The 13,598-nt window shown below is 32.9% G+C and overlaps 1 pseudogene; it reads left to right on the forward strand.

Moving 5' to 3' along the window:
- The first annotated feature begins 12,338 nt into the window (after positions 1-12,338).
- LOC149183216 (small ribosomal subunit protein eS19z pseudogene) lies at positions 12,339-12,889 on the forward strand (annotated as a pseudogene).
- Positions 12,890-13,598: the final 709 nt, after the last annotated feature.

The following is a 13,598-nucleotide window of genomic DNA, read 5'->3' on the forward strand; positions in this document are numbered from 1 at the left end:
GGCCTATATTTGTCAATTTTAATGGACTACTCTTCCTAGAACTGACCATATATAGAATGAACTCATGGGATATAGATGCAAGTGTCCAATCTATGTATAAAGAATCATTCATAAAGTTGTGATGCAATTTCAAATGTGGAAATATCAACATCATGTTGTTCACATCTTAGAAGATCAAGAGCCAAGCTTTATTACAAGCATTATACTATCTATACACTTCTAATAATGTAAATAATTTAGCTTTATCTTCCACCTTTGCATGCAATTTTCTTTATTAATTCTTATTTTAATGATCATTTACATGTCAAGCTTGTTCCTCAATTTATGCCTTACGACATTTCCTTTGCAACATCTGGTGAAAATGCTAGTATAAATGTTACGAGAATATAGGGTGGATTAAGTTCATGTGAAATACAGAGAGATATTGGAACGCGGTAATATTTCAGAGCTACAGATGAAACCATGCCTGGGGTAAATTATATAGCTACAAGACTAAGGTTGTGGAATGAGATTCAAAGGTAAAATGGTTTTACAACGATACATGAAATAAAATTCATGGATGCCATGAATTTAGGGAAATTTTCACATGAAATTCATGAACAGGAGACAAAACATAGCATTCATGTAAATCCATTTCAAGGTAAAAGATTAAGGTGAAATCAATCTACAGGCATGGTGAAATCAATTTACAGGCATCGTGAAATCAATTTACAGGGTTAAAATCATGTTGCAGGTGAAAGTAAAAGAGTAAAGTGAAAATACTCTTCTAACCATACAAATCAACACATGGTTTTAAAAAACCATCCAGGTATTCTACAAGGGTAAAATGATTTTACATAGAGATAAAATAAATTTATAGAGGAAGGAGTGATAAGAACAAAACTACACATGGTTTTGTAGAAATTTAATTATAAATTTTATTTAAAATATTTCAGAAATATTATTCAAATATATATATTATTATATATTTTCCAAAATATTTTGTGACACTAATGGATGATAAAATAGTAGGGCAGTCACCATATCAACCATCAGTGAGGGAAGGCTCAGATTATCAAGTCAAATGATCAACAAGTAGTTGAGTGAATTACTAAGAAAAAGAGAGATACATCCACATCCACTAATTCATCTGCCAACACAACCAAAAATTTGGGTCCACATCCTACCTGCTCCCAGTTCCACAGTAATAGCATTTGCATAGGACATTCCACCAGAACTATTAATCTGCAGTAGTTAGAGATTTTAGTTCATATATAGTTTAAAAATATCTTGTGTGTTAGAGACATCATTTATTGTAAATATTTTGTAAATTTTGTATAAATAATTCTTCTTTTGAAGTATTAGAGTGTGGATCGATAGACATTTGTAGAGTTGTATTGATTAGAAACCTGAGGGTTATTGTACCAATTTTAAGAGTCAGCAGACTGGACTGAGTAATAAAAAGATTGTATTATAGGATTCACGTGTTGAGCTATTACAACAAAGTGCTTTCTTTGTCAAATTTGTTATCTTCTTATGTATTACACAAACTTACATGTTATCAAAAGTGAATGAATTAACTCGAAATTTATCTTAGAATTTGTTTAAGTACACTCTGTTTTGTACAGTTAATCATTTCTATGTTTTCTTCTGATATCCAGATCTGAGAATCCTTAATTTCTCTCCCATCCCAATTGACCTCTTTCAGTTCTTTCATTATCCGGCTTAAGGAACACTTAATTTCTCCTTTGATCTGATTGAAACCAACTTCATCATTCCAGCCTTAAGACCTGAAATTACTCAGCTACCTTGCCCTGTAGAAACTAGTTTTAGAACATTCTCCAGTCCTGTTTGTCTTGACACTTGACCCCATAGGTGAATGGTAAAAGAAATCCCTTTACCCATCTAGGTCAGTGATCACACCACCATATCCAAGTCAAAAGCCAAGTACAATCATAACTAGCCTAAAATCAAATAACTAAAACAAAGTTAAATCATAAAGAGAGAGCCCTCTCTAAGAATTAGGGAGGCTAGATCCTAATCTCCAAAGTAGGTTTGTGGTTACCTCTAATCATTTCTTTCATAACAACTCTAGAGAAATATTGGAGTGATAATAGGGTAGAACATGGAAGTCACATCCAGAGTTTGGATTCCACGTCATCAATATGAGGTTATTTCTCCTTTTATCTTTATGAGTATTATACTGGATTATATGTGGTTAATATGGATGTGATTTCATGAGTATTTCATATGCTATTATGCTAGGTGTTTATGTGTTTTATAACAAAATCTATGTATGGATCTCATCATGTTTTTACTTGTGAATGACTGATCAATTTATCTATGGTCTAATGAATGAAACCACAGCTAATGTGATAAGGAAACAATGCTTGGTAGTGACTCTCAGATAAGTATGAGACCCCTATGCTCAAATATATCGTTTACATCTGTACATTACACATTTTGGATTTCAGGCATTGATTTGTTTGACAAAATTCTAGTCACGAATAGAAGGGGTCCAGTCAAGGCCTCATTCAAATGATTACTTCTACACTGCCATTTTCCTTGTTAATTTAATTTTCTGGAGGTAATGAAGTTCTTTGCAATGACCTGGGTTCTGGGCCTGAAAATGTGGCTTAATACACGGAGACACTGGCAGGCAGGCCTGTGAGAGCATCTAGAGGTCCCTCGACGATGGCATGCCAATAGCATGAGAAGGGAAAGTTGTCCAAAAGTTCTGTGGGACCCAAGTACAAGCTGCTTGAAGTGTTCGATTGGTCCATGAGGGTCTTAATATCGATGTTGAATGTTTATATGGTGTGTTTCCATCAGTTCCACTTCCTTAATGTGATTTAGGAGGGCGAATCATATCATAGTGGCCTCTCATAGCATGTTTACCCAAACTGGCTAGTTAATTGGGTAGATTTGGGAGGAGGGTGTTACATATTATAGTAGTGATGTCATATGGCTCTCCTCATGTTTTTATTTGTAAATGAATAAACAATGTATCTATGAACTATTAGATGGTATTGCAGCTAATGATGTAAGGGAACACTGCTTCTTAGCAATTCTTAGATAAGTATGAGACCTGTATGCTTAAATCTATTATTTACAACTATAGATTACAAATTTGTGATATGTCTGAAAAAATGTTAGTCCCGGTAGGGGCTGGTCGGTCCTAATCCTAGAGTTAGTTTTTTGTCTATTAGTCTTGTCATCACAATTTTAATGGATTCTAGAAGTTTCAGAAAGTTTTGGGTGATGGCCAGAATTTTGGGCTTGAAAAGTGCCTAAAATTCCCCAGACTTTGGCATAGGTCTACGGGAAATGGTCCCTGGATGCAGGCATGGAGGCTTGCGGGATCATCCAGAGATCTCTATACACTGGCATGCCTATAGCATGGGAGCGTCTAGAGGTTTAATATCTTAAAAATGAAGTGTGACCCAAGGGCATGATACCTGTGTGGTTGGGATGGCTCCTAGGAGTGTTGTTGCTAATGTGGAAGGTATGTTTGATGTGTTTTCATCAATTCCACCTCCTTAAGGTCATCTCATATTATAGGAGCCTCACGTCACATGTTTACCCTAGTTGGTTGGTTACTTCGATATATGTGAGAGGAGGGTATTACAGAGTTGTATCAGAGCATGGTTCACCCCTCGGACTGGATGGGTTGTGTGTTGGTCATGCATTCATGTCAGTAGCATATGTGTTCCTTATGCTTATATTCCACGTGCTTGTTGCATTTGCATGGTTTTGATCATGGTTTTAATGACGTTTCCATGTGAAGGGTGATGGAATTGTTCTGGGTTGTGTCGTCATGAGTGTATGATTATATATGCATCTTTTATAAATGTCACTGTCTATATGTTGTTATGCACACATTATCATGGTTATGGTTATGCATGTATGGTAGTTCAAACATGCATTGTGAATTCGTTGTATATAATTAGGTCATCATGATGGTAGTTGTTTGTTATTATTCTGATATGTTGGTTGAGATAGAGTAGGAGATGAAGATCATTAAAGTGAAGTTGCAAAATTGGACCTTAAGGGAAGATCATGTTGTCATAGAAGTTTGTATGTTGGGCATGCAAGTATGTAGGTTAAGGATTGTTATGTGCATTATGATTATGTGTATGCCTTTCATTCTATTGATGTTATGGTTACATACATGAATTTATGCTAGTAGATTAGTGTAGTTATGTGCACATGTGTTAGATAGTGAGGAATGATAGTAATTTGTGGTTGTACACATTGCTATTTTGTTTTATGTTAGAAAACTTGATGATTATGTCATATGTTGTTGTTGAGTATGTTATACGTTAAGTTGTTGTTGTTATATTATAGTTAGCTTGATGATTAGGTTATATGTTGTTGATGAACATGATATATAACTTGTTGTTGTTATATGATAGTTAGCTTGATGATTAGGTTATATGTTGTTGATGAGCATGATATATCTTGCTGTTATATGAAAGTAACTTGATGATTAGGGTCATTAATTTAAGATATTGATATTATATTATCATCATAAGTTGGATTGGTCTATGAAAATGGTTACCCTTATGACATTCAGGTATGAGTCGACTTATTTGTGGCACTGTGTTGTAGTAATCTAGATTGATTGTGCATATGTGATTATTATGTATGAATGATAAATGTTTACGAGCTTATGATGTAGACATGTTAGCTAGTGACTATTATAGATATCATGACCTCATCTGTGCTTGATATGATCTATTGTAAAGTTATATCATGCAAACTTAATTGTGCAGACAGGATAGCCTCCCATGCGATACATTAAGGTATGAGCTTGCTTATGTCATCTACTTTGTGCTTGAATGTTTGATTATGTTCCCATGCGATACATTAAGGTATGAGCTTGCTTATGTCATCTGCTTTGTGCTTGAATGTTTGATTATGTTGTCGATATGTTCCTGAATGTTTGATTAATCACATGATATATGGAACTTGTGATAGAAACTTGTCACCTTTGACGATTTTGGCATTTGATAAAATGTACAATTTTCCTCAGAACTACTAATTTGATTCTAACTAATATAAACCACAATAATGCATGTAGATTTCATAAAAAAAGTGCACAAAAAATGTAATGTTTAGTTGTTTTTAATCACAAAGAAATATATAAGATTATGTGTAGCTACAATATCCTTCCAAATAACAACCCCTTTTAGAAAATGATGTCCCGCATGGTTAATCCCCTCAACACTTTAGACTTTTGAAGAGATACCCAACTTCCGAGCTCGTTCGACCAACCAACGGTTGGGCTTGGTTGACTAGTTAATCCTCGACCTCTAGTGAAACATTAGAAACCCTTCTATTTCATATTTTATTGTATATATATTTCAAGGGTTAAAAAAACTGAAAACACTATCCACGTGCCCTTTGCACCTCTTGGTGCAAATGCTAGTTATGGGCTGCTTCATTAGACATAGGAATGGGGATTAAATTATATATATATATATATATATATATTTATTTATTTATTTATTTATTTATTTATATTTATATATTTTAATGCTCATAGAACCATGAGAATTTCAACTTTAATTAGTCATTATCGAATATCCAGCATCCATGATAATAAACTATCACCATATATTCAAATTCTGAGAAAAAGAACAAATTGTCAAAGTCATAACATTCTTGTCGCATGAGCTATTATGACATTCAATATCCAATGCAATTTTTTATCAGATATTTGATGACTGATGAGGTTGGCATCATATATTGCATTGAATATCCAACCATAATTCATTAGAAAATTCTCGATGATTACATACTTTCTTGGTCATCACGAGCTTTGGATATTTGATATTCGCGCCATCGAATATCTAGCGAGTAGTAAAAGTGTCAGCTATCTCACGGAAATACACCAATGGAAATTATGACTCTAATGTGCCACATAACCGACAACAATGAGTCGAACATGTGACAAACATACATCAAATTTTTGTCCCGTTTGTACTAGTGAGAAGCCAATACCCAACACAACTTTGATGATTGAATCACCACCCTATGCATTGAAAAGCCAATTTAAATTTTTGGATGCAATTTTGAGTAAGTGAAACATAGCGATGGGTCAAAGAATGGTGTAGGATAATCCAACAACATGGGGATCAAACAAGAACCTAGAGACATGAGGAATGACCATAGGTGGAGCTAGAGGAAAGGGGAAAGGTGAAATGTGGGAGGATGGAAATCCCCCTCCCCCCAATCCTCTCACCCACCAAATAGCACAAGATAATACAATGTGCAACCATATAGCAGGAATGAGAGGAAGAACTCAAAATATGCAATGTAAACGTAAAAAAGGTATGGGAGAAAGGAACCCAAAAACCCTCAATGCAATCATACCAAAGATATGAGAGGGAAGACCAAATGTGATGGAACCGAATGAAAGCGTTTACTAATGATGTAATGGTCATTCCAAAAAAACAAGATGAGATATATAAACACATATATATTGATTTTCATTGTAGGCTATTGTTACCTACATAAAGTAATTTTGAGGTGTAATTAAGTTGGTTTTTCTGGGGTTTAGTTCCGGAAAGATCTTCAAATTTCATGAGGAAGGGTTGAGAGTAAGATTCATTTGCTAGGGATATAACCTATGCCAAAGGAGTCATTAGCTTGACCTATGGAAAATTTAAACCTTAAATATCATGGTTCAAATAATACTTTATAACACAATGATTATCAATTAAACTCTTCCATTAACTAATTTATAAAAACATTTAAAAAAATATTTTTTTATTTAAATTTTTTTTAAAAATACTTTTTTTATTTAAAATTTTTATTCATCTTCCGTAAAATTAATGTATCCCACCCTCAAATTACATTAAAAATATTAAGGATATTAAATATATTTCCAAATTTAAACTAACACATTTATAAAATTTCAATTTCAATTTATATTACTTCAATATAAAAAGATCAGAGCCTTATAAAAGTAAAATAAAAATTAAATACGTGTTATCTTTTATCCATCATATGGTATAGATGCTATATACCTCTGTACATGTTGCTGGCCTGAGATTATTTCAAAACTGGGATCTTTTTTGGGTGGAAAGGCATATCAATCGTGCTGAGATCTAAATATAAACTCTATGTTGCTGGCCTGAGATTATTTCAAGCTCGAATCTCATTTGGGTGGAAAGGCAGATCAATCATGCTGAGATCTAAATATAGACTCATAAGAGATATAAATCTTAGTACGAACCCACCAGGTACCCTCAATGCCTTACCTGACAATGTGGTCTTTGTGTTCGATCTCAAGCTAGAATCCGTTAAAATGATATAGCAATGTTTTTGTGGAGAAGAACCTACCAAGGGTTGTGGTTTTATTTTTACTTTTCCAAATAAAATGGAATGGACTACCTCAGTTTCTTAGAAATACGCAATGTATTAAAACTGTGACTATGATTTTTTTTGAGTGTTTTTCGAGAACAGGGCAACACTGTATTACAGCTTATTAGTTGCAACTTCAAGGGATGCATGTATTCTCTATTTTTCAAGGTAATTAATCTAGCAGGGAGGAAAATTTTATGTCTCTCATTAAGTCTGGTGGGGGGTCCAAAAGGAATTTGGATTAGGTCTGCGTACTTGTTGAACGTTACATACACAAAAGGAATGTCTCTGAATTCCGCTCCACCATACAAATCTTCCAAAGTTAATTATCATTTCATTCATAAAAGCCCTGATAGTGCACACAGTATGAATTCGATGAATTTTAAGAACATGAATTAAGTGTATATTGGAATTTTTTCAAGAAAAATCAACTGAGATATTTTAGTGGACCCTTTTCGAACATTTAGTGTGATTCATCATTTTATCCTGAACATGAACCATAAAGATAAAAAAAAAAATTCATGTGATTAGTTTTCAAAAATTTTCAATATACACAATATAGATCACAGAAGATTCAATTAAAACAATTTTTTTTTTTTTTTGGAAAATCATAATTTGAATGACCGGTATGAGATAGAACATGAAGTAATAAAGAACATTTCAATAGTGAAGTGATGTTGCCATGTTGGTTAAGATATGACGAAATCTAAGCATCAAATAAAATTGAGGAAACGAAGGCAAACGTTGATGTTTTGTGAAGTCTTCCGTGTTTAGCAAACTCATTATATTTCATCTACAAACATAGGATATAGTTAGGAAAACAAAATTAAATCCACGTCTGATATTTTATCTTATAAATAACACCCAATCCTCCTCTGCCACACATGTCGTTTCTGTCACAATTTTGTTGGTTTTAATAACATGTAATACACATGAAGAAATATGAAACAAGGATACGAAGATAAAAAACTCATGGAAGGGAAAAAAGTACTAAATTATATCATTATCCTATGTTTTATTTTTTACGAATAGGTCTTGACCATCATTACTTAAGATTTAGTTATTTTCTTCCTTTCAACAAAATGAAGAAAGGTTTTTTTTTATCTTCTTTCACAGTAAGAGTTTTTTTCACGACGAAAAAGCATAATTATATTTATATAAGAAATAGTATATATGTACAAAGACATAAGAAGATATCTGTCTCATATAAATCAAACTAAGCAAAAGGATGGCAAGATCTAGCCACAAAAAAAAAGCAAAAACCATACAGATGACCATCAACAAAACCTGCCAGGAAAAAAAGCTGACAGCCATGAGAAATATATGTGTATAATATTCTAACTGAGCAAAAAGAAAATAAGATCTAGCCGCAAAGCCAAAAGAGACCATACAATCGGCCACCAAGAAAAAGCCATCCCGAGAGCAGAGAGGAGTTATTCCATAAAGTTTCAATAGAATTCTTAGAACCTTGTAAAGATAGATAATGTCCTCAGGAATTCCCCTCACAGTTAAATTCTTATCTGCGCAGAACTTCATCATAAATTTAAAGAGCGTTATTGAAGAAATTTTATCATCGGTGTTGTATATGACCAATTTAATGAAATCCGATGAATTTAGCAGGTAAAATGCTACAGTGAAAGAATATTCATTCACCTACCCTTGATGTCTAATATGTCAACGGAATGGTCAGAAGGGTATCGAACACATCACCGTAACCAGAGCTGCGCCGCTATTGCTACCTAACAATCTAGGCACTATTTTCAATGACGATTTCTGCCACTAGGCCGAGAAATACCCACTGAAATGAAATTTACTTCCAAAGGTAGACATGAATTTACTTCCTTTGATTTTTCTTATTTGTTTTTGTCTATATTCAGATATTGAGAGATTGAGTTGAAATATGGGAATGATGCCTATTTGCGTAAAAAATAAAAATAAATATGATAGATAATTCTAAAAATTGACCTTTCCATAAAGTGAATTATATTTATAAGTATTTAAATTTTAATATTTTTATTAATAAAAATATATACACATTAATAATAAAATTGAGAATATTTAAATTATAATATTGTTATTAGCAATTGCACCAAATGTTACAAAGGAAAAATCATAAAGTGTATATTTGTCATATATAGAAGATCACTGAATATAAAAATTAGTAAACATAATTTCATTCAAAGCTAGAAGATAAAGATAAATCACTATCCTTTCCACCATAGATTTCCTCTGAGTCTTGAAAGATGCTCTTTCATGTTCCAATACCAAATATTTGATAAAAAAGATGCTCTTTTTCAATATTGAATTATCTCACTTGACTAAAATCTTACAGTCATTTACCACTTTCTCTTAAGGTGAATGGATGTACCTTTGTTGGTCCTTGTTTAACTTATTTTGGGTATTTGGACTAGTTTGTGACACACGAGGTTTAACAAAAATAGAACTCTACATGTGCATTTTTGTACATTCTCTGCTTCAAGCAAATGATTTTCAATTTCTGAGTCACATTGTTCAATCCACATTCTTTGGAAACGTTATGAGATTGCACCATGCTACATGAGGATCCATCTTCACTAAGACAAGGGCATCACTAGTAGAAAATTTGAAATTAGTGACTAGGTGACTAAAAAAGTTAGTCACAACAGCTTTTCCAAGTGAAATACTACAAAAAATGAGCAATCTTAAGTGAATGAATTAAAAATGACTAACATAAATTACTAATTTAGTCGCAGGTTAAAATATGTGACTAGCTAATAAGTAATACAACTAAAAATGACTAACATTAATGACTAATTTAGTCTAAGAACAAAAATACAACTACCTAAAAGATACTACAATAATATGACTTAGTTTTTTATGTTAGTCATCTTAATTGTGTCAAGCAATGTAAACTTACAAGTGATAGGGGATTGAAAGGTTGTTAAATATTGGTTCAAAGGTTATCCTTCCTTAAACACTTATTTAGATTCCTCACAAGGTGTATAGTTGAGCCAACTCTGAATTATTTATCTCTAATAATTTGTAATTTAAAAATATATTTTTGAATAAAAAAAATTATTTTACATATTTTTTTAAAATATATTCATTGAGTCTAATTGTATCTAATTTCAGTTTGAATTTAATTCGAAGAGAAATTTCAATTTTTAAGACTAAAATATGAAATAAAAACTACTTTAATTTCATATTAACTAACCTAGATCAATCTTAACCACGGATATATCAAGCGCCGAGAGGGATCCAATCTCTTGAGGTGCAAACTTTTTTTTCTAGTGCAAAACTTGAGGAAATTTTTTCACCTCGAGAGATTGGATCCATCTTGGCACTTGATAGGAATAGGGTTAATATGGACCTACGTTGGTTATATAATACTATATAATATCTATATTTGTATTTGTGTCTCTTTTTTATTCCCGCTCTCTATCTCACCCCCTAAACATATACACGCACACTCTCCCTCTCTTCCCCTTCTCTCCCTCTCTATCTATATCCTTCTCGCTATTACATCCCACTTTCCATATATTTAAAGAACTTGTGAGTCTCTAAAGTAGTTTTTACAAGCATTTTTATTGTGGGCGTCATGCTTATCTTCAAATGGATCATCGATATCATGGAAAAAAATCATGTTTCAATTGTGAGGAAGAGAATCATGAAGCATCATTGGAAATAACAAGTGGTTACATTATTCAGAATGGATAAAAAAGAATGTAGTTTATTGAAAATGGTGGCGTTTGTGGTAGTAAGAATAATCCACTTAATGGTAGTGATGTAAAACGAGTGTGCATATTTTATAATTTTCCATTCTTTAAGCATATGACCATCAGGGATACTGTTGACTTTATGCATACTTATAAGAAAAACATAGCTTTTCTATTAATATAGAAACCCTTTTGACCCACACATTTGGAGCCCGTTATTGTGGGTCAATCCAGAAATGAAAAAACATAGTAGTGCACCAATATTCCTAAGTATTATAAATGGGCTGAAAATAAAATCTTTATTGGAACCATTGGTTGCTAGCTTTCATTAAAATATTTTGCTAAAATTAAAACATAAAAAGGTGCTTATACAAAATTATGCTTTATTTCTAATATATCTCTATGGATGCCTTGATTGACATAAATATCTTGGAGCATCTGAATTTATATGCTAATGTAAATCAATTCTTATACTCAATGTTAATAAGAAAAAACTATATTTCATAATATTATAAAATATTTTGAAACACCACAAAATAAATATATATTATTGTTAATATTCTTTCTCAACATAACACATGAAAACACATTAAAAACTAAGTTATGATAGATTTTCCCACTCTTAAAAAAGAACACATAAAAAATATAAAAATGATAAATAAATATAATAATTTTTTTGTCAATTGAGTTTAGCATGGGTGGTTGGATGTTATCCTCCCCACCTAGGTTGAAGTCTCGAATGTTTACATGTTTACACTTTGGAATAGAGTAACTTGTTGGGCTCTTAAGCGAGTCTATATTGAGGGCTCACCCCAACAACCTCTCTTTTACTTTCAAACTACGAGAAATATTAACTTTCTTCCATGAATAATACCCCATATCTAAAATTTAAATATAATATTTTGTTTCCTTTAATAAGTTCCTTTTTCTATCCTAAATAAAATTCCATACCAAAAATAGATTAACTATTTCCAACATACACAAAAAATAATTAGATATATGATAAAACAACATCAAAAAACCACCAAAAAAACCCACAAAAATAAAAATGTTTTCTCACAAAACCAACAATAGTCTAAAATGATGTGCAAAAATCCCACAAAGGCAACCCATTACACAATACGGGTAGTCATAACCCAAAAAAAATCGTTAATCAATCACCTTTCATGATGGTATAATTTATTACTCCCTTCGTTTAATTATTTAAATACAAATAGATTATTTCCATGTGTTGGATCTTGAAGAGCTGTCGGTTAGTTGGAGCTTGAAGAGAACCTGTGGCAAGGATATTCCATGGCGATCGCTTGTACTGTCAAAGATGTTTCACCTCACGAATTCGTCAAGGCTTACGCTGCCCATCTTAAGCGTTGGGTAAAGATTGAGCTTCCCCATTGGACTGATCTTGTTAAGACCATACCTATATCAAGCGTTCAGGAAAGATTGAGCTTCCCCATTGGACCGATCTTGTGAAGAGCACCACATTCAAGGAACTTGATCCATATGATCCTGATTGGTATTATGTCAAAGAAACTTCTGTGGGCCACAAGATTTATATGAGACATGGAATTGGAGTTGGTGCTTTCCACAAGATCTATGGTGGGAGTATGAGAAATGGGTCTCGCCCACCACATTTCTGTAAGAGCAGTGGTTCTATAGCATGGCATATAATGCAACAACTAGAGAAAATTAACATTATTGAGATGGATTCCAATGGTGGAAGATGTATTACATCCAGTGGGCAAAGAGAGCTGGACCAGGTTGTTGGATGACTCGTAGTTGTCAAACCCTCATTACCCATGATTCATAAGAGTCTTTTTTATGACTTACTTGAAGAAAAGTCCTAGGTTTGGGACTTTCTTAGGGAGTTCATTCCAGAAACAAAAGCATAAGCAACAACCATGGAGAGATTGTAGATGATATTTTCAGGAGTAGGGGGAATGGGACCACCCACTTCAGATCGTCCCATGATCGATTCCTTTGAGAAAGTCTACAATTTTTCACTCACCCTTCCCAAAATGCTCAAACATGGTGTGAATTTCTTCCATTTCTTCTCATTAAATCTATTAATGTTGCTGTAGAAACTTGTTTATGGGAAGGAAATCTATATTAAATTCATAGGATTTTTCCCTAAAATTATTTTCAAGATCCAAGAACTTGTTTGATATTGAGATATTTATTACCCCTTTGATTTTAAGCTAAAACAAGGCTTCGTTTGAAGTCTAACCATTGGAAGATGTTTTGGTCTAGCGCAAAATGACAATCTCAACCAATAGGTTTTGAGTGGCTAATTCTGGGACCAAGTACCTGGTGTATAGAATGGCTTCTGCGTGCCATGCTAAGATCGTAATTGTCTAAGAATCACTTATATCAACTTGTTACACACCTCCCTCAATAATGTAGTAACATGTTTGGAGAGCCCTTGATTTAGTGGTATAAATGAAAGATTTGGGACGAGTTTACCAAATGGTGAGTATTTAGTCTCTAGCTGCATTTTCTCTCTCTGCTTATTATCAATCAGAATCGAAGTAGTTTTTAGTCAATCTCTATATATCT

This window comes from Pinus tabuliformis, chromosome 3_2 (genome assembly GCF_031772625.1).
Source record: "Pinus tabuliformis cultivar Carrire ecotype Pingquan chromosome 3_2, CPIR1, whole genome shotgun sequence".
Lineage (NCBI taxonomy): Eukaryota > Viridiplantae > Streptophyta > Pinopsida > Pinales > Pinaceae > Pinus > Pinus tabuliformis.